Raw genomic sequence first — 21,164 nt, forward strand, 5'->3', positions numbered from 1 at the left:
GCTAATGTTATAATTCGAATGGTTCCCATAGCATGATGGTGTATCTAAAGTCTGTCATACACCTACGTGCTGCATAATCTAGCTTTAGTTCTGGTGTTGGGATACCAGAGCTAAACCTAGCCAGCCCACTAGTCATCATAGGAAAAGAATCCTGAAAACTGAGCAGCAGCATGGCATCAGTGGGTTGGGTGGACCTATACTCTATTAGTTGAGGTTATGGCATTTGAACATGATTCGATGAGTTGTATTTTGTTGTTTTTCCAGCTTGATTGGCATTGATCAGAAATCATGTTTTGACTTTAATTGCTTTGTGAGTTGTGTCTAGGGATTTTCCCCTTTTTTGATTTGTCTGATACTTTAAATACGATTACCTTGACATTTCGATTCATTTGTGGTTGGTGACTTCTTGACATCATCTGTCTTACTTGGTATATCTGAAAGCTCCAAACGAAATGCTGGCACATTTGATTGAAGCAGATAAGTAGAGGGAGGTGAATATGCTGTTTCTGTGCTGTCATCTGCAGGAGGTCCAATGAGGTCTATCTCAATTGGGTTACTGAGGTCTGTGCATCTAACTGTGGCTGTTATTATCATGCCCAATAGGCAAAAAAAAAAAAAAAAAAAACTTCTTGCTGTATGAGCGTGTCAGTTCCTTCAGGTTTTCAATTTTCGTGTCCTGAAATCATGGTTTTCAATCTTCATTGCAGGCACCTAAAAGTTTTCTGAGGCAAATACAAGCTTATCTAAAAACTATTGTTTTCGATGTGAGATAGATGAGGCTCAAAAATCTGCTGCGGTAAGAGGTGTTGAGCCATTTTCATCTTCACGAATTGCATCTGGACCCAAAAAGAGTGTCTGTTTTCCATCATCCTTTGCTGGAGATAAACAGTGAGTACATTGGATTTTCACACAAGCTACATAGGATGTTATTTTCATTTAGATGAATAGGCACTAATTGTAAGTTCTTTTTTTTTGAGGATTTTTTTGAAGGAAAGTTTAGAAAATTGTTACTGTATATGAAAAATATTCCTTTAATATTAGCTTGGTGTGCCTTTTTCTTTTTGAAAGTGATTTTTTTTGGGTCAAAGATTCTAATACTTGTCATGTGCACATAGTAATGCTGTTCTTTGGATATTCAAGTTTGTGACCAACACTGTTTTGATTCTTGAATCTTATAAACAAAGTTTGTCATCAAGACTGTTTTAAATGGTTAACCTGTCCTACCAAATCTGAAAGCTTTTTGGCACAGCTTCTTTAGGAAATGGGGAGAATGTTCTTTGTCTGTCTTATTTTGTAAATGAGCAAATGATGGTGAATTTGGCTGTAAGTTGTTGATTTTCATGATAATCAGGTCTTGGAGACTGAGCTGGGATTAGAAGAGAAATTAATTTGAATGGCCTTGCTTCTTGGAAGTGATTATACTGAAGGTCTTAGGTTAAGATTGAGCTGGGATTATAAGAGAAAAATTAGTTCAAATGACATTGATTCTGGGAAGTAATTATATTGAAGGTGTTAGATCAATATGAAACTATTTATATCATTATTAAGTGATTAGTGCTGCCATCACAGAGCTTTGTCTTGTTATTCTTACAAAATTATTGTCCATGTACTGACAGTTTTCCACTTTGAGAATCTAATCAACTCTTTTCCCCAATGCCTTGCCTATGCTTCAGTTGAAATCCTTACAAACATGTGTAATGGAATCAACCACCAAGTAGAGTAGGTCCACTGGCACCAAGATCATGAACACAAACACAAGAGTGTGTTAAGATTAAATGTATCATTTTGTATATATACATATATATATGTATATTGTTATTTGTATATATACATACTTATGTATATAGTATAACATATATGTATACGTTTATATATATATTATGATTATTATCCACTAAGGGCATAAGCACGAAGGCCGCTAAGGGCACAATTACCCTCTCAAGGTTCTCTTTTCTGGACACAGAGGAACCCATAAGCAAGAATTAGCATATTCTGCATTCCTTTCCAAGGGAGGCAGTCATCTCTGCTTATATGACATGTCAAATTGACAAGTGATCAGAGACATCTCTTGGGGAGAGAGATTTATCTGAGCTTCACAAGTAAGTTCTTTTAAGATAGCATGCATTCATTATCTACTGTTTAGCCATTTCTGTTATGTCAGTCAACATTTGTTAGTCATTATTCCATTATCCTTGCCTGAAGTTCTTTTTCTTAGTTGTCTGTATATGTGTATTTTCCAGCATTTTGTCTGAATCTGTTGATAAGATAGCTACGTTACCTTCTGACTCAAATTATGCTGCTTACCATATGCTGATGCAAGGTTTTATATGTTATCTCTGGTTTTGAAGTCATGCTATACTGAACATGCTACAAGTTTGCTACATTGCATGGTGCAGTTATTTTCTTTGCTGCTATGACCTTTTCTGATTCAGGTTTAATGAAAGTTTCTTTCTTATTGATATTGATTAAATCCATGGGCAAGGTAGTGTTCGACATGTTTGGGGATTGCAATTCAATCCATGGGCAAGGTAGTTATGTCTCATTCACAAAATTGTATTTGAAACTAAAAATGAAACATCCTGATTACTTGGGCCCTATTACCTTTGAATAACCAGTTTTTGAGAAATTTATTTTTGAAACAAACTTATTGAGAATTGATTTTGTAAATCCACATTTTAGTATTTAATAAATTGAATTTTGTTTGGACTTTGGAGACAAAATTATTCTTGTTTTTATAATTAGATAAATACATCAAGGTTGTAAGTATCGTATCATTACCCGTATTGATAGGGCCCAAAATAAGATATGTATCATATCATAAAAAAAATCATAATTTTAAATAAAAAATTTCAAATTTTTTTCAAAAATTCATGAAAAATAAAAAAAACTAGCAAAAAATCTAAAAAAACATAACACATGAAACAATGATGAATTATGCAAAATACAACCATAAAATCACATATGAAACATTTGTCTCTATGAGCTACATAAGACATCATCAAACATCAAATCTCACAAGAACAATGCAAAATATTAAATATCCTGTAATTAATAATATGCCACAAGACTCATACTTTCATATTACATAAAAAAATATTATGACAATAGTTGCACTTGATTTTCAATCGATTTTCGCTCATTACTTGAGTGCCTCATTGCCATGCCGGATCATCTGATGCCATATTTGTTAGAAGAGTGTGAAGTTGATTTTTACCTTGAGATAAATTTCTAATTTTCGCAGATCCAACTTCGAAATAAGTTGACTGGAGGTTGCAAGGGACAGCGGCCCTCGAAGCAAAAATTTTTTGGAAGGTAGATTTGTAATTTTACTCAAAGATTTTTTACCTTAACCCACTTCCTTGAGTGAAAAAATTGTGAAAATATACTTTTACTTCAGCAAACTGCAAAAGCCCTCTCACGAGTCTTAGGGTGCATCAATATCTCTCTAATGGCTTCTACACAAACGAGGGAGTCGGCCTTCAAGAGGTCTTTAAAACCCCAAACTGAAAAATTAAGATTCAAATAGGGAAGAAGCTCTCAAAATATTTACAGCTACTCACATGGCCATGATATGCGTGGCACATGAGGTGGCTCCAAATGAGGAACCCAATCCCTTGAGTGAACTACCTCCGGATATGAGCTCTTTACTAGACACATATGAACATGTTTTCAAGGAACCAAAGGGACTACCTCCAACATGAACTCAAGATCACCACATTCCACCCTTGCCAGGACAAGGGCTGATTAGTGTAAGACCCTACCGGTATGTTTTTGCACAAAAAGCTAAAATTGAAAAACTTGTGCAAGAGATGCTTGAGAGTGACATCATCCTGTGAAGTTCGGGTGTCTATTCTTCGCCGGTTATTTTTGTGCGCAAGAAAAATAATACATGGTGGTTTTGCATTGATTATAGGGCTCTAAATGAAGTGACTCTTAAAGACAAACATCCATTGTCGGTGATAGATGAGTTATTGGATGAATTGTCTGGGTCAAGGTATTTTTCTAAGCTTGATCTAAGGGCGGGCTACCACCAAATCAGTAATGATATGTATACGGTACGATAATACAACATTGAAATACATTTTAATGTCATTACTCTCTCCATCCACCACCACCGTATCACCATCATTGTTTTCTTTTCGCTGCATAACACAAAAAATATCATCATCCATTTCTTAAGGCACCATCACCCTAATGTTCTTCAACATCACACCATCACCACAACCATTGTTGCTGGAAAACAGTGGAGAGATTATCATAATGAGCCTTGTTTTGAATTACATGCTATTATTGTGATTTTAATAATAAATCTTATGTTTATGTTTGTTTAGTATCTCTGAGAACTTGTTTTGAAGGTTGTTTCCTGGGCCTTGCCTTTGCTAAGGATTGTGGTTTCATAGGCCTCTTCCTTATAATTATGTAACTAGAAGGAAAAAAATTAGCAGGAATCATCATGACTAGTTATCTAAAATTTTTAAGACCTAAGCCAAACAGTTGTAACTTACTTTTTTTGTCCATTAGGCATCTTGTGAAATGAGGAAGACAAGAATGTCTCAGTAAAATTGAGCACAGTTCTTATTTTGTTAACTTCAAAGAAATGTTTATATGCAGAGAATTGGAATCCAATTCCACCAATGCCCTTTTCTTTTCTTTTCTTTTTAAAATTTTATGACCTGTTTTTCTAATTCAAGTTATAAAAAAATTGACTTTTCATTCAAGTTATTAAAAAAAATTAAAGTTATAAAAAAAATTAAAGATCTTTGTCATGTATAGTTTTTTTGTAACAATTCATTAATTAAAGACTTTGATGTATTGATGGGGCCAAGCCGTTCGATTTTATTTATGGAAGATTGTAATCTCTAATATGCTTATTAAATTGTTGCAAAAACAAATCAAGTTCTTGTAACACCAAGTTTGCAATATGCTTCATTGCTTCATATCGTCTTCCAAAACATTTGTACGAAAATGGGCCCACAATAGACCAAAATGATGGACAATAATTGACAGATTTTCTGGTGAAAAATATGCAGATGTCTCTAACAAACAATAATGAGTTGCATTAATAAACTTTTTATCTTTATCTTTTTGCACTTTCTTTAAACGTCTTGTATGCATGTTCATTAATAGTTTTTAAATGTTCAGAGCTTTTTCGGTCATGAACATGATCTATTAACATGGGAAAGTAGAACTTCTATCCTTTAGATGGATTACAAGTGCAAGTTTGTCCACTAACAAACATTTTTTTCTTAGGTACCAATAACTGCATTCTTTATTTCAAGCGTAATGCTTTGAGAATTCTTTATACAAATATGCATGAGCTTTTTGATCGTGTTAGTTTCGAATAAATTTCGTTAACATTGTTTTGTTTTTCAACGGTTATTAGAATACTCAGCATTTTGAGGTTATGAGCTACTCAAGTATTCATTATTTTATCTTTGAGCAGAAGTAAATTGACATCGAAGTATTCCAAGAAAATATCTTATGCCTTATGTAAATGAGAAAAATATCACATGCTATGAGTATTATGCTTACAAATTCCAGGTCCATGAAAATTGAAGGCTTGTATTCCTTTTTTGGCAGTATGTCAATGTGTACATAAAGCTTGTGACATCTAGACTAAGATATGTAGAACATAAAAACAAAAATTTGGAATTGATACATATGGAGATATGAGAGGCTCTATCGTTTGGGAAAACAAAGGATTTAGTTTATGACGATGGATCATGTTGCCTTCTTCTTTCATATGTGGTCGAGAATATGTATGGAAGATTTTAAAAAAAAATTAGAAATCTTATATCAAATTGGATGGCCTGATCTGTTTATTACATTGACATGTAATCTTGGATAGAGAGATTCAAGATGAACTTGTTCTAGGTCAGTGTGCTCTAGATCATCTTGATTTAATAGCAAGAATAGTGGAGTAAATTTAGCTGACCTAAAACATCAATTGCTGGATGAATTTATACTTGGGCAGATATTGCATATGTCTACATCATTGAATCGTAGAAAGAGGTTTGTTTGATATAATTCACAAACATATGATTCATGGAACATATGGTCTAGTTTGTTCGAGATCTCCATTGATGAATAGTGTAAAGCAAAATATCATAAAAGTTTATCGGATATGATGATTCATATCCCATATATTTGAGACAAGATGATGGCAATTGGCCACAATGTTTTTATTTGAGATAATACTCTTGATAATCATTGAGTTCTTTATAACCTATTTTTTATTACAGTACAATTGTCATATCAATGTTGAAGTTTGGGCAAGCATTCGAGCTATATATATATATACATATATATATATACATATATATATATATATACATATATATATATATATATATATATATATATATATATATATAGTGTGTGTGTGTGTGTGTGTGTGTGTGTGTGTGAAGGTCATGATCATATATATTTCTTTTTGAATGATCAAGAGCAACAAAGTAATATATAGATGAAATGAATGCCTTTAGAGATGCCAGATCATTGAAGCTGCATGGTGAATATTTGAATTTGAACTCTTTGATACGTGTTGAAGTGCATACAACAATCTATTGGATTAACAATCATGTTTCAAGATAAAGAGAATGCTAAAAACACGAATAATGATTCTTAAAAACAATGCCGATTTTTTTTCGAAATTAACATGATCCTGAAGCTCGTGCATATTTTTATAGAGAATTTTCAAAACAATATAGTTGCAATACTAATATAAATATTGATACCCAAGAAAAAAAATGTTTATGGACGAATTTGCACTTGTAATGTGTACAGGGATAACAATTTTACTTGCACACGTTACTTGATTTCTTCTTGGTTCAAGAAGTTTTGAATATTTGAAAACTATTAATGGGAACCTATTGATGTATAAATGGCTTGGAATAAATTTTTGCTCATATTTGCTGGATGTTGTAGAGGAATGCGTATTGTATCGATGCAGTGTACTGCAAGTTTGGTGTTACAAGAAGTTTTGTTTTTTGCTATAATGCATTAGAATTACATTATTGTATAAATAAGATTGGATAACTCTATTAGTATGTTAACTTCTTTGATCAGTAAATTGTATTAAAAAATTATGTGCCGATGATCTTAATTTTGTCGATAGCTTGAATATGGAGCAAAATTTTGCATTCAACTCTGCTTGGAAAAAATCACCAGAAGTGAAAGCACATGTTCTTTTGTTGATGGTTTTAGTGGTACTAGAAAAACCTTTCTTAATGGAACATTACTTGTTAGGCAGATTAAAACCGACATTTAGCTATTGCTACAAGTTATGCTATTGCACATATTATTTGGTACCAGTAGGGCTATGATGGAGGTACGACATGGGTATGGGAGCCTATTAGAAGTATGCATGTTATATAACTCTTTGCAAAGGCTCGTAAATGTGCATTTCATAGTTGTGATGCCAATCAGAATGGATATTGATTTTCTAATGTGACCAGGAACAAGATGTCAGTTTCTTGTCATCCTTCTGCATGTATGTATTTTGTTCTCTTTTATCTAATCATCTTCCTCAAACCTTTGATGCCATGAGTTGGAGTAAAGGCTTGCTTTTGATTGAGAGTTTCTCTCATTTATTAAATACTAAAGGAAGAAAAAATAAATACATCAATATTGGCACAAGAAAGAGACCATAACCAAGGGGACTTGGGTTTGAATCCCACAGGAGTTATTCCCCAGCTTGACTAAACAAAAACTCAAGGAAAGGGAAGAAATTATGCAAGTGGTCATTAAACAATGTACATTGATGTCTAGTCCTCGTAAATAAAATTACGAGCCAACTTTAACAGGGCTCGGTATTCTTAGGAGATCAGTTATTTCATACCATCACTCATAGCCAAAAGAATAAAATTAGGTGATATGGTTTATGTTAAAATATGTATATATATATATACATATACTTATATATATATACATCCGTATATATATACATATATGTATATATATACTGTTTTTGTTTTAGTAAAGTACCCAATAGGGGTATTCTTGTAAAACCACCCATGTACTTTTTCTTTTTTTACTTTTTACTTTTTTCTTTTTCCTTTTTCCCTTTTTCCCTTTTTATTTTTTCCTTTTTGTAAGACCACAAGGGGCCCCACACTTGTAGTCGTTGGGGCCCCAACGGTCAGATTTATGACCGTTGGGGCTCCCAACGACTACAAGGGAGCCCCCTTGTGGTCCCTTCTTTGAGACTCCCTCCTCTATAAATAGATGAGGTATTCTCCTCTTGTATGTATGGGTTTTCACCCTTCTCTTTATTTCTTCAATAATATCCAACTTATGACTTTAAGTCATTTTCACTTTTGAGTGTTTTGTGTGTGCACTTTTAGTGCTTGTGCTCTTGACTCTTGTGGTCACTCTTTAAGAGTGCCTTTTGCTCTATTTGGTGCTTCCGCCTCTTTTCATTACATGGTATCAGAGCTAGGTTGGTGATTGGGCTTCTCTTTTGCTATCTTGGAACGCTTGCCTCTCAAAGTTTTGAAGAAAGGAAGTATATTTGGTGCCGATGGAACGTGACTCTAAAGTGGAGCTTTCTTTTAAGCTAAATGGGTCCAACTATCTCATGTGGGCCTCCGCTATGGAAAATCATCTAAGAGGTAAGAAACTTTGGGGTTTTGTTATGGGAACTACTCCCGAACCCTCTCTTGTTCTTACTAAAATCGAAAATGAGATTTAAAAAGCTTTGGATGGCGATGAGCGCATCAAAGCTATCAATGACCATCAATCGAAAGTTGAGGATTGGGAAAGTAACCATGCCAAAATTTTGGCATGGTTTATGAATAATGTTGACCTTAAAAATTGTGCCAATATTGCCAAATTTAGAAGGGCCAATGAGGCTTGGTTTTTCCTTAAGGGTATGTATACCCAAAAGGATCTTGCTCGGCAATTTTTTTGTCAAGAAAAAATCCGTTCCACCAAACAAATGGATATGAGTGTCCGGGACTATTTTAGCTCTCTAACCCCTCTTTGGGATGAACTTGCCCTTCTTGAGCCTAAATAGGTAGCTCCACAAGACATTGAGTTAAGAAAGGAACAAATTGAAAAGGAGCACTTTTTTCAATTTCTTCATAGACTTCGCCTGGAATTTGAACAAGTTAGGGCATCTCTTCTCCATAGAAGAAAAGCCCTACCTATTGAAGATGCCCTTGCCGAGATATGTCAAGAAAAAACTCGACTTGGCTTGAGCATTAAGAGTGATGAAGTTTTGGCCGTTACTAGGCCCGGATCGAATGTTAAAGCATATAGACATCCCCATTTTAACAAAAATAGTAATGGGCCTAGAAAGGGAATAATATGCCATTATTGTAATGAACTGGGACACATTAGACCGGTTTGTCCAAAACTTAAAGGAAAGGTAGCCGCGGTTGGAGAAAATTCTCCAAAGAAGGAAGAATGTACCAAAGAGGGAGATATCAAAGAAACTCTAAATCACATCTCCGAAGTTCTCCAACATCTTCTCAAGACTTCTCCTTCAACATCCGGAGCCGCCATCGCCTACTCTTCATCACCTCCAGGTATGTGGATATTAGACTCTGATGCTTCTTTTCATATGACATCTCATAAAAACTCTCTTTCAAATGTTTTTTCCGAACCCATGTCCTCCTATGTTTCAACGGCCGATGGAACATCATTGAAAATTGAAAGTATTGGACCACTTGACTTCAAAATTCTCAAAACTTTTCTGTTCCTAAAGTAAGAATCGTTTCAAAAATTAATTTAAATCTTTTTTCTGTTTCCCAAATCACCGATCATGGATGCCAAGTCTCTTTCTCACCTAAAGATTGCACCATGCAGGATCTCCTGTCAGGGAAGCTGATTGGGCATGACCATAGAAGGGGTGATCTCTATTTTATGGACCTTTTGACGCTTCCATCTAAGTCATCTTGCAATCTTGTAAAAGATAAAAGTATTGGAATTTGGCATGAGAGACTTGGTCATCCAAATTTTGTAAAAATGTCTCTTTTTCCATTTTTGAAAAATACTTGTAAAGACAATCACATGACTTGTAAAGATTGCATTTTTGGGAAATCTAAAGCTACTCCATTTCCTCAAAGAAGTTACTTTACCACTCGGCCATTTGAGCTTGTTCATTCCGATGTGTGGGGACTTTCCCCTATTTTGTCTAAAGGAGGATTTTCGTATTACGTAGTCTTTATTGATGACTTCACTCGATTTACGTGGATTTACTTCCTAAGTCGCAAATCCGAAGTTTTTTCTTTCTTTAAAGAGTTTCATGTAATGATTAAAAATCAATTTTTGGGAAATCTATCTATTCTTAGGTCCGATTCGGGAGGCGAATATATGTCCAATGATTTTCAAAGCTATTTAAAAGAAAATGGAATTTGTCACCAACGCTCTTGTCCCAACACTCCGCAACAAAATGGTTTTGCTGAAAGAAAGCATAGGCACATAATAGAAACTACAAGAACGTTATTAATTTCAAAAATATCCCAAAATCCTTTTGGGCCGAAGCGGTTCTAACCTCAACATATCTTATCAATAGAACTCCTTCATCCTCTTTGAAAAATATTTCTCCATTTGAAAAACTTTACAATATGTCTCCCGATTATAAAAGACTAAGAATTTTTGGATGTAAATGCTTTGTTCTAACTCACAAATATGATAAACTTTCTCCTAGGGCCATTGAATGTATCTTTTTAGGATATGGCGAAAAACAAAAAGGTTATCAGTGTTTTGACATACTTAAGAATAAACTTTATATCTCAAAAGATGTCACATTCCTTGAAGAGGAAAATGGTTTTTCGCACCAACCAAATGAAAATATTGATTATTCCTTTCTATTTGACTTGTTACCTCAAGAAAACATCATAGATAATCATATTGATCCTAGTGAATCCCTTAGCGAAGATCATGTTGAACATCTAAATGATGATCAAAACTTAAAAGAAAATGTTTCAAGACAAATACAAGTCTACTCTAGAAGGAATGAAAGAAATCCTCCTTGTGCCCTTGAAATTTTTTCCCAAAGTGAGTCAATCGAAGAGACCTCTCAAAGAAAGTCAAGTCGGATTTCCAAAATACCTAATAGATTTGTTTCTTATGATTCTTTTTCTCCTAACTTTCGAGCATGCCTACTTGCTCTTCACTCCTTTCATGAACCATCTTATTACAATGATGCTAAGCAATATGCTCATTGAAATGAAGCTATGGAACTAGAACCTAATGCTCTTAAAAAGGCACAAACATGGGAAATCATTGATCCTCCCAATGGCAAGAAACTCATTGGATGTAGATGGGTTTTTAAAGTAAAAACTAAGAGTGATGGTTCATTGGAAAGATATAAGGCTAGGTTGGTAGCCAAGGGATACGCCCAAGAGTATGGGGTAGATTATGATGAAACTTTTGCCCCAGTTGCTCGAATGACTAGTGTTCGAGCTCTTATTGCTATAGCCTCTGTTAAAAAATGGCCAATCTTTCAACTTGATGTCAAAAATGCCTTTTTGAATGGTAATTTAAATGAAGAAGTTTATATGGAACCGCTTCCAGGTATGAATTTAAATGAAAAAATTTTGAAATTGAAAAAAGCTTTATATGGACTTAAGCAAGCTCCTAAAGCTTGGTATGATAGATTTAGTAATGTATTAATCAATTTAGGATTTTCTTCTTGCTCTTTTTGTTAAAAAGACATGTGACTCCATTATTATGCCGACTCCATTATTATGCTTCTACTGTATGTTGATGATATGATCATCACTGGGAATGACAAAAATGGAGTAAATGATGTAAAGTCTATGTTAAAAGAAACTTTTGATATGTCTGACCTTGGTTATTTGAGATATTTTTTAGGGATTGAAGTGGCTTATTCCCCGCGAGGATACATCCTATCTCAAATGAAATTAGCTGCAGAAATTTGTACTAAGTCAGGAATATCTGATGAAAAGAAAGTTGAGACTCCCGAAGTTATTAATGCAAAACTGAGACTTGGAGATGGTGTTCTTCTTGAGGATCCAACCCCCTACCGTCAATTAATCGGATCTCTCACCTATCTATCCATCACACATCCAGATATAGCTCATGCGGTTCATGCAGCAATCCAGCTTCAGCATGCACCTACTTCGGTTCATATGGCAGCCGTAATGAGAATTGTGTGATATATCAAAAATACTATATCCAAGGGACTCTTCTTATCCTCTTCCTCATCTCTTGATTTAACTGCTTTTACTGATGCTGACTGTGGAGGAAATCCCAATGATCGTATCTCAATAACAGGTCTTTGTATTTTTTTAGGTGAATCTCTCATTTCGTAGAGATGCAAGAAGCATCAGAAGGTTTCACTGTCAACCACTGAAGCTGAATATCGGGCCATGACGATGACAACTATGGAAATCGTATGGCTCAGGAGTCTCCTTGGTGACATGGGCGCCTCCATTTTCACTCCCACCAAGCTCTGCTGTGATAACAAAAGTGCGATATATATTGCCAGCAATCACACCTTTCATGAGCGGACCAAGCATATCGAAATGGATTGCCATTATGTTCGAGACGAATACCTCAGAGGGACTATCTCATTACCATATGTTACTTCAGAGTATCAACTAGCTGACTTCTTCACCAAGGCGCTCCCAACTCCACGATTTATGTTTCTCCTTAGCAAACTTTCGGTCTTCTCCCCGTAAAGTTTGAGGGAGCGTGTTAAAATATGTATATATATACATATACTTATATATATACATCCGTATATATATAAATATATATGTATATATATACTGTTTCTGTTTTAGTAAAGTACCCGATAGGGGTATTCTTGTAAAACCACCCATATACTTTTTCTTTTTTTACTTTTTTCTTTTTCCTTTTTCCCTTTTTTCCTTTTTATTTTTTCCTTTTTGTAAGACCACAAGGGGCCCCACACTTGTAGTCGTTGGGGCCCCAACGGTCAGATTTATGACCGTTGGGGCTCCCAACGACTACAAGGGAGCCCCCTTGTGGTCCCTTCTTTGAGACTCCCTCCTCTATAAATAGAGGAGGTATTCTCCTCTTGTATGTATGGGTTTTCACCCTTCTCTTTCTTTCTTCAATAATATCCAACTTATGACTTAGTGTTTTGTGTGTGCACTTTTAGTGCTTGTGCTCTTGACTCTTGTGGTCACTCTTTAAGAGTGCTTTTTGCTCTATTTGGTGCTTCCGCCTCTTTTCATTACAGTTTACTGGTGGGCTTTGAGGAGATACACAAGCCACATGCTCTCAGAGGCTATAAGCAATGTGGTCATTTTCCATATTCTTTTGGAAAAGTGTCATTATTTATTTATTTTTTAATATCCCAAGTTCATCCCTTCTTTACTTATAATAGCCATCAAAGCTGTATTTTGGTCATTGAGGATAAGCCTTCCGAGGACTTGCGTGTAGTCTAAGCAGTGTGCACAAGGTCAGTAGTAAAACATGCACACATTTGTCTCACAATTGCATTTTATCTACAATTTGAAATATTCTGTTGCTTTCTTATAGATCTGGAACCGAAAAAACCGTCCTGTTGAGTAACGAATATAGTCTTAAGTCAGTATATTGAAGTGCCCATGATTTCCTTGAACTTAGCCTGCACTTAAGGTATACTTATTTGTTTTGTAGGCACTAAACTGTGGACATTCTTTAACATATGGTGTCATGTGGACAAGCATATTGTTATATATCTAACCCTGATATGGGATACATACTGTTAAGGACTGCCACCAGGGGGCATTTGCTTAATTTGAGTTGTAATATACTAAATCAGTGGCAGTTCTGTGATTAGTATAATGTAGGCTATTGGTTGGATATATGCTGTAATTGTTTTGTAATACCCTAATTGGGGTCATTAACTCATTGCTCCTCTCTTTGGTACTGTTCCTCACAACTTTATGAAAGGTGGGACATGGAGACACATGTCGTACTGCACTACCAAGTCAATCCCCTAGGCCACTAAGAAATGTCCATAAATCATGCCAAAGGCAAGTAACAAAAGAACAACTATAAATACAAGTCTCAAGAATACAAAATAGGCATGGATGAGACTGTGTCCATGAATTCCCATATTTTTTTTGGAGTGGTCACCTGTCTCACGTAGATATGGACTTGCAGCACACAAGGCTGAGTATCTATGTGATGTAACATGCAGTGATACCAAGGGTAGGTCACTATGTTCAATAGTTCCCCAATAATAGGTAAACATGTGTTTAGATAAAATGATTTTTTTAATTTTTTATAATAGTATTTTGGTAATATTATGATATCACACTCTGTTTCATTATTAGTTCTTGAATGCAGGTTAAGCAGTGTCAGGTCTTTTTTGGTTCTTCCATGCATCAAATCATGATAATGTGCTATTTTATGAATTTAATGGCTAAACTTAGAAGCTTTCAAGTTATGTTGGGAAAAATTTGGTTTGGCTAACCAGAAGGCAGATGAATTCCTTTTTCCTGTTTTGGGGGAGTACAATAGGCAGTTTGGCATTATTATCTCATTATTGGTGGCAACATTTTGAGTTTACTTTTAACATCCATGTTGATTGGCCATTATTAGGCAATTTTGGAGATTTGTACTTGTTGGTACGACTTCCTGACACTGAAATTTGGAATTGGTTTAGGCACTATTTGGCCGGTGTTGGAGAGGAGGTGAGTGGGGGTGATGGGAGTGTAGAATTGGAGTTGTCAACTACATCCTTGTGAGGTAAAGGGGTCAGGTAGCATTTATTAATTCCCCATCTCCCCTTCCATCTCCATCTCCGAAAACAGAGCCTTATAGTTCTTAGTTTATCCAGATAACAAAGTTGATCTCTGTTTTCTTTCATGGATTTTTGTTCTTGACCTTTTTCATACATGGTGGCAGATTTGGTGAAGGTTTCTTTTGCCCACACAAGTTAGGGTGCCCAAAGACTATGACATCCTTGAGAAGAAGAAAACCAATCTCATATGTATATTATGCTTGTGTCTTACCCACCCGCCGACAATTCTGGTAACATTGTGTCAATGAAATCTATCGATAAAAAAATTTGGAGATTGATAAATGAGTTTGAAAATTGTATTAATCTGGAGAATGCCACTCTCGGTGGTGTAAAATGAAGCATCTATGTGTCGTCTTTTTTCCCTGGACATGCTGCAATTTTGTAAAAGTGAATATGAGATGCGCAGTCCTTTTTGTTGGGGCCATGTGCCTTGTAAATTTAGTAGATGGCTGTGTTTTTTTTTTTTTTTGAAAGGCAGGCTGGGGTTAGGTGGACCCCCTACCAGAACAACAGCCACCCCCATATGGCAGAGGGATTCGATCCTGGGGCCTTCAGCTTGACACATGACCCCCGCTTACCACATTAGATACCACCTCGGTGATAGATGGCTGTGTTTTGTTGCAAAGCATCGAAATCATTTCATATGGAAGCATCTCCTGAGGGCCATGTGCATATAATGCTGCTTGTAGCGTTTGTCTGGTTATACTAGGAAGTATGTACTGTTACCTTTTATTTACTCGACGAGGCCTGGCTTCCAAATATTTTCTCCAAGAATTGAAGGTTCCAATTAAGGATGCATTGATTGGACGTAGCTACATGTCAACATGTTTGGAGTTGAATCTTGAGCGGGTAAAAACTTGTCATGTCACACATGATACTAAGTGATGAAGTATCCAAGACCCTATTCCTATGCATGTGATGACCCCGGTCCCTTTGGTCTAAGGAGATGCTTCCATATGAAATGTAAGTACACCAGACACAATGGCCAACCAGACGCATTAAGAGACTTTTATTGCAATCTTGTCTGCCTTAATCCGAAAGGACACTGCTTGTAAACAATGGGTATACGCCCACCTTCGCCCGTGTCTTCTGCCATGTGAGATTAACTTGCACAAATCATTTCTTGGTGTAGTTGAACAGGTGAAAAGAAAACAAGCTCAATGTGACTCCTGGTACAACCCGGTCCTAGGATTCAGAGAAAATTCTGCCGTTGTATTTATATAAATATTATTAGAGACTTTTAATGTTTATTTGACCGGTGCAGTCTTTCATTTTTTGGTTTTTTGGGATGGTCCCATCCCATCACTGACCGCACATTGGCTGGTCTCTGGTTGGTAAAGCCCTTGAGGTACCCCTACCCACCAAGGGGTGCACTCAGTTTAGACCTTGAGTCAAGGGAGGTTTTGAACTAGAAACGACCTGTCACTTGGTAACTGAAACCTGATTCGGTATACATTGTCTAATTGCTTTGTTCATTCAAATCTGAGTCCAACTCTAAATTCAGTTGGGCTGTGTTGGATTCAGTAGTGCCTACATTTTAATTGATTCTGACCCCGTCAACATCTTTATACAGCTGGTAAGGCGGATAACGTGGAGCATCGCTTTTGACATCTTTTCTGGATCAGCGTAGTTATGAAAATGAAGTTACTTGAAGTCTAACCTATGATCAAAGCTCTAGCTGGAGTGGGGGTCAGTATGATATATTAGGATCCTACCGTATCCAATTAGGTAACCTGTCAGGCTGATAAAATCACATTCACTTTAAAATACTGCCTTTCACCACTATACTGGTTATTTCAAATTAATTATTCTTACAATTTAATGGGGTTTATTTTTCATACACTTTACTTATTCTACTTATAATTTTTGAAAAACATGGGAACCAATAGTAGATTTTTTCTGTAATATGGATTGGGATTTGATTAAATATTTGAAGCCGAAGATTTAAATACTGTTTTTCACACTGTAACTCTATACATGTACACGTAGGCCTTAGTCTATGCCTCATATTTGTACAAGCTCTTCCAAACTTTGAGGCTCTACTTTTGCTTTGGGGCACTGTTACAACTGCAACAAACAAGATTTCTAGTAGTGCCCATATCCATATCCATTCATTCCTCGATGGAATTCATCAAAGGCTCTTAGAAGTTCTATACATGAATTCTAGCAATGAATATAATACTGACACATGAGCTTCATGAATGGCAAGATGTATACCCTTGGTTGAAGGCGAAAGTTTTGGTATTTTATTAATGATGATTTGGTGAGGGTTGTGGGCTATACCAACATACCATTGTCTTCTGACAGGGTGGTAGGTCTTGACAAAAGGTGTAAAGGCATGCAGTTACAGGTCCCAAAGACGCGTTTTACCAGGTAATGCATGGAATATGGCAAACTGAGAGAGAGAGAGAGAGAGAGGCATCGCATCGTCACCCACGTTGATCCTTGCTCTGGAACACGCGCTTTGGTGGGTCCATGCCTTACCTCACCCCATTTGACATTCTTCCACACTCTCCCTGTTAACTTCAGTAGCTGTAAACCAATGAACCTGACGAGGTTTATGAATTTCACTAAAGAACAAGAGTCACGAGGCAGGGAGCCAATTATACTTTTTAGTCTTCTGCTTTGAATTCTTTCCCTTTTTCTAACTCTCATGGGCTTGGGGAAAATTTCTGGCTTTTGGTATGACTATGGCTAAGCATCGCATCTGATCTTGGCTGGCTGGCTTCTTCTTTTTATCCATTCCGTTTTGAGTTTGGTTAACTGCAACTGTTATTGGCACACCAATTAGCAACACCAAGGAGACAAAAGCTGGCTCTCACTTATCTTCTGATCTGCTTATTCTTGTGCTTTTGTTGTCTTTCGTGAAGAGTAACTAGCTCATCATCATTGAGTTAGCATAACTTGCTTTACAAAACTTGACTTCAAGTATATATATATATATAGTTAATTTAATATTAAACTAATTATGATTCAATCTTATAAAAATGATTAAAATTTTCTTAAAAGATTAGTATTTTTAGAATGCATGGTTACTTTTTTAGACATTATAGGTCTTTTGATTTTAGAGGTAATTGAAAAAGTAACTTTTGAAGCTAATGTTACCTTTTTGACCTCAAAAAGTAACCTTGCATTTTAAAAAATACCATTACTTTAAGTGTGTTTTAGTTATCTTTATAAGGTTAATTCATCTAGTGTTATACACAAATAGTTTAATGTTAGCCTTTTATATATATATATATTATGCCCCATAGTTTTGAAGTATTTTATGATAGATCTGAACCGTTAGATGTGTTTAGCATGCTCAATTTAGTGGGAATTGATTCTTTGATCATGTTTTTTTCAATGAAAAAACATGTTTTTATGAGCAAAAAAAAACTGACACTTTCATAGCTATTGATTTTAGATCACCGGAAAAATCTGTATACATGTCAGATTCCAGTGATCCAAAAGCTGGATCCCACTAAACGAAACCTATAGATCACATCTAAGGTGTTAGATCTACGAAAAAATGCTAAAAACAATGATTTTTGAGGGGGCAGAACAAGAAGGTGAGCAGAAGGGGTGCATTATATATATATATATATATATATATATATATATATATATATATATATATATATATATATATATATATAATGTGTGTGTGTGCAGGCACATTCAGTACTTCTTCAACAATGGCCTCAATGAAGAGTTGAACACCTAGACTGACCAAGTGATACTATTATAGTTGCACATGCTAACGTGAGCTAGACTCGGTTTGATGCTTACATGGGTTTTGTATTTTGGGGCATAGACACTAAACTTGATTGCTTTTATAGCCAAAATTCAAAGGGGTATTCTTGCATACAGTTGGCTATTCATGTGCTAGAGGGGTAAGAGCCTCTCCCTTCTATGCAAGGCATGCGCCCCCAGTATGGGAATTCATCCACTCAAAAAAAGGGTTGTTTGCTAGAGTTAATGCAATTAAGGTATTGCTTTCTCTGACACATGTAAGGTATTAGGCTTTTTGGTAGCTGGTAGATCATATTGTAAATGCATGATTGTGATGCAGTGGAAATGGGTGTAAATGAATGAGTGAATATGGAGAAAAGTAAGTTTTAGGTTGATGGGGGTTATTAAATTGGTCAAAAATATCTGCAGAATCATGCCAATTTTATCTTGTAAATTTTGTTCTTTATTTTTGGTTGGCAGGAGGTGTGCTTTCCTCACGTGGATGAACAGAGCCATTGTGAAGCTAACTTTCAAAATTGAGAAATCCCAAGTTCTGTTTTTCTCTCCTACAACACGCCAAGCTCAGGCCTCCTCCTTGAGCCCATAGAGTGCCATCATGCACATAGTAATAAAGTAATGAATAAGATAAAGATTAGCTAGTAAAGTGCATGAGTTAGTTGCGTCATTCATGGTAAATTAAGATGGTATCACCTGCATTTTTGCACTAGGCCACAACAAGCCAAACATGGGAGAGACCGTGGCAGAGTTTGTCACCACGAAGTGACCAAATAAACCCTACATTGAATCAATTTCCAACCCTTTTATACTTTTCCCACATCCAAAGTTTAAAGGCTCATTAACCCGTCTGGGACTTTGCAGATTGGACTAGTTCAACGCAAGTCGAGATGCTTCACAAATATTATCCGACCAAATTGGAATTGTATATGAGTCGGCTGGGTCTTAGTCTAACACACCCATATCTTTTATAAATTTGGGATAAAGTTAAGCCATCCTAGCCTAGTTGTTGACCTGCTCTAGTCCTAACTCCCAAGGTGGTAGGCAACTATGATTTGAACCAATGCCAGGGGCAAGTCTAAAACTGATTGGTTTGAGGGTTACCAACCTGATCAAATTGTATTGTAAATCAGCCACGGTGCCAGTGTTTAAGTCAGTTTGATGTGGAAGACTTGGAAAAAGCAAGTGGTGCTTTGGTCATATTCAATATAGCTTGACCTTTGTAAAATTTTTGTGGGGCATGGACTCCTGAAAATGGTTGCCAGCCCAATGACAGGATATGTTATTAAAAGCCCCATGCATCCCCCTCCATGTATTTTGCGTTTTGATTCCAGCCCCCTCCTAGTGCTTCTCTGAATCAACAAGGCTCTTAAACAGTATGGCTAGGCCACAGAAGTACAGGGGAGTCAGACAGAGGCATTGGGGTTCATGGGTTTCCGAAATTCGCCATCCTTTACTGTAAGTCTCTACACCACTCTTGTCTAAGGAATACAGTCCTTTGCTGTAATGTGTAAAACAAATCTTTCTGCCAGTATTTCTCTTGCTGTACACACATTAGCAATAATGAACTTTCTTCCTATTCTGAGTGCATAATTGCATGCGTAAGCTCGGGCCAACCTATTCATTTAGGATCTAATTCGTTACCTTTATTGATAATAGTAAAAAATATTGGTCTTATGTTATTATTTCAATTTCTAAAGACTTGAATGAATGTTGTAGGGAAGTTCATGAGGCAATTTTTCCGGCTCGTCACATTTTTCCAGATTAGGAGATGCGCCCAAAAACCTCCTAAATGTGTCACTAGAAGTTTGCAATCTAAAATTGAGTGCAAATCTTTTTCGGTTTACGAGCCACATCGTCATTTATTTTTTCTTTTTTTGAATTAATTGCAGAGGATCTTTGATTGTTTCAGGAAAACAAGGATCTGGCTTGGGACTTTTGAGACAGCAGAGGATGCAGCTAGAGCCTATGACGAAGCAGCACGGTTGATGTGCGGGCAGAGAATAAAAACCAATTTTCCTTACAATCCCAATGCTTCTTCATCATCTTCCTCCAAGTTCTTGTCACCGAATCTGACTGCAAAGTTACACCAATGCCAATTGGCCTCTTTGCAGTTGACGAGGCCGGAGATCAGCAAAGCAGTTGGCAACAATGGAAGCAACAGCAACAAGAGTCATGGAGGAAGCAGCATTGGACAACAATCCTTTACATGCCTGCGTCTTGACGTGGGGAAACCCGGTGACATTGGTGTCTGGCAGGACAAGTCGGTAGGAAGGCAGAGGGAGACCAGCTGGGTCATGAAGGTTCAGTTGGAGAATGATCGGCAGAACAGTACTCATCTGGATGATGATTACATACAGCAAATGATTGATGAATTGATTGATTATGGGTCTATGGAGTTCAACACTTCTGCCACTGCTACTGCTACTGCTACTGCTACTGCCTCCTCTTCCTCCTTGCAGCATTGATTGATACTAATGGGAGGAGGAGAGAATGAGTAGTGTTTTGGGTCTGAAATTCTGTCTTCCTCTGCTAACTTGATTCATATGTAATGTATTGAATAAAATAAATAAAAAAGTGTACTTTTTAGTTTACTACACAAACTTTAATGTTTGGCTTCAAATGTACTGGAAAGCGGCTCTGGAAGTATAGAAACTTCCTGCACACAAATGTTTGTTACATACAGTAAGGTGGATAGTCA

The 21,164-nt window shown here is 36.2% G+C and overlaps 1 long non-coding RNA gene and 1 pseudogene across 2 annotated transcripts; both read left to right on the forward strand.

Moving 5' to 3' along the window:
- The first annotated feature begins 740 nt into the window (after positions 1-740).
- Positions 741-15,016, forward strand: LOC149841937 (uncharacterized). 2 transcript variants are annotated; one of them, XR_016431019.1, is made up of 3 exons: positions 741-888; positions 14,597-14,692; positions 14,839-15,016. It is a non-coding gene; the product is annotated as an uncharacterized LOC149841937 (long non-coding RNA). The 2 variants fall into 2 exon arrangements; XR_016431020.1 differs by lacking the exon at positions 741-888 and adding an exon at positions 3,242-3,312.
- A 4,825-nt stretch (positions 15,017-19,841) lies between these two features.
- Positions 19,842-20,931, forward strand: LOC149841938 (ethylene-responsive transcription factor ERF003 pseudogene; annotated as a pseudogene).
- The last annotated feature ends 233 nt before the right edge of the window (positions 20,932-21,164 follow it).

This window comes from Nuphar pumila, chromosome 3 (genome assembly GCF_984573655.1).
Source record: "Nuphar pumila chromosome 3, dmNupPumi1.hap1.1, whole genome shotgun sequence".
NCBI lineage: Eukaryota > Viridiplantae > Streptophyta > Magnoliopsida > Nymphaeales > Nymphaeaceae > Nuphar > Nuphar pumila.